We start from the raw sequence: 2,237 nt of genomic DNA, 5'->3' as shown, positions 1-2,237 counted from the left end.
TCCTCTCCTAAGATTTCCATATCAGTATCTTGTCGCAGCTGTTGACAGAAGGATTCCCGAGTGAGTGGCTTTCGATAAAGGGGAACTCGGTGGCCATTTACTTTGAATGCATATCCAGAACCGTCAATTGTGATTAGGTTAAGGGTCCCATTGTCATGTACCTTCTGGATTTTGTATGGTCCTAACCATCGAGTCTGGAGTTTCCCCGGGAAGTCCTGAAATCGAGAGTCATATAACAGAGCCCAGTCTCCTTCATGAAAGACTTTATTCTTGATAAGTGCATCATGCCATTTAGCTCGCTGTTGTTGAATTAATGCTGTATTTTGTAATGCAGAGAGCCTGATTTCGTCCAATTCATTAATCTGCTGTAATCGATTGATTTGTGCCTCACTCAAATCTAGGCTGACTTCCTGTGCAGTTCGTAGCGTTCGGATTTCGAATTCTATGGGGAAAATTGGCTGCTTTCCAAACACTAATTGATAAGGTGAATATCTTGTAGTACTTCTCCATGTGGTTCTGTAAGCCCACAGTGCCTCAGGTAGTCGAGCGGCCCAATCTCACCGATGCGATGCAATGGTCTTTGTTAAAATTGATTCTATTACCTTATTACTACTTTCTACTTGCCCATTTGCCTGCAGATGGTATGGGGTAGTGATCTTATGTTGGACATGATAATTGTTAAGTGTTGCAGCTAATTTATTTCCAACAAATTGTGGTCCACCATCAGTGATTAGTTCTCTCGAAAGTCCATAACGTACAAACAAATGGAACAAGAATTGTATCACAGAGTCTTCTGTAGCCCTAGGTAATGATTTGGCCTCGACCCATTTGGTAACATAGTCCGTCGCCACCAGATTGTATGTCCTCTGATTTGATGATCGATTGATGGGCCCAACGAAGTCCAGAGCCCATCGTTCAAATGTCTCAATGACCAACTGTGGTCTCAGAGGCATTTCATCGGCTTGGCCAGGTCTTCCTGCTCGCTGGCAGCTGTCATAGGCTTGTGCAAATTTTTTCGCATCCTTGAAAATTGTAGGCCAATAGTATCTTGTCTGCAATACTTTATGTGCTGTTCTTTTTTCAGCGAAATGTCCCCCGCATGGCCCGTCGTGGAAAGCTTTTAGAATGTCGAAGATTTCGTCTTCTCGAATACACCTTCTGATTTGCATGTCTGCCCCTGTATGGAACAAATGGCCTCCAATCCACGAAAACCGAGTGCTCTTCTGAACAATCTACTTGCGTTCCTGAGGGGTTAAGTGTTTCGGTAGCTTACCAACTGCAAGGTAATTAGAGACATCAGAATACCAGGGTGTTCGAACAGCAACAGCAAACAGGTGCTCGTCAGGAAATTGATCTTCCACTGTTGCTGTTTCAATTGCTTTCGGTATTCGTGAGAGGAAATCAGCTACAGGGTTCTCCTTGCCAGGTCGATCCTTGATTGTGATGTCGAACTCCTGCAATAAGATCAACCATCTGGTTATTCTAGCTTTCGTAACAGGTTTATTTGCCAAATATTTGATAGCAGAATGATCTGTATATAACACAACGGGATAGCCTATGATATAATGTCTAAATTTCTTAACAGCATGTATTACAGCCAGGAATTCCTTTTCAGTAACAGTATAATTGAGTTCGGCAGAGGATAGTTTTTTGCTGATATAGTAGATAGCGTATGGTCTCTTATCCTCTTCTTGCCCTAGGACTGCAGCAATTGCTATGTCCGAGGCATCAGATGAGATTTGAAATGGCAAATTCCAGTTGGGTCCTCGAAGGACTGGGGCTGTTGATAGCAGCTTCTTCAATTCCTTAAAAGCCTGGTCGCATTTTTCTGTCCACAAGAAATCAACATTGCGAGTCAAAGCATATAGAGGTGCAGCTATACGTGAGTAATGTTCTATAAATCGTCTGTAATACCCAGAAAAGCCAAGGAAACTGCGTACCTCCGTTTGAGTAGTGGGGGTAGGAATAAGCAAAAGAATCTGGATTTTAGCCGGGTCTACCTGGATGCTAGCTGCTGAGATGTAGTGCCCTAGAATGAGCCCTTCTGTCATCATCATGTAACACTTTTCATGACTCAGACAGAGTCTGGTAGCGATACAACGTTGTAGGACTTTTTCCAGGGTATCTAGAGCTAGGTCAAAATCATCTCCATATGGTGTAAAATCGTCCATATACACTTCAAGTCCATCATTTATCAGATCTGCGAAGATACTAAGGACAGCCCTTTGGAATGTAGC

This window comes from Pinus tabuliformis, chromosome 6, assembly GCF_031772625.1.
Source record: "Pinus tabuliformis cultivar Carrire ecotype Pingquan chromosome 6, CPIR1, whole genome shotgun sequence".
Taxonomy (NCBI): Eukaryota; Viridiplantae; Streptophyta; class Pinopsida; order Pinales; family Pinaceae; genus Pinus; species Pinus tabuliformis.
This window is presented reverse-complemented; position numbering follows the sequence as displayed.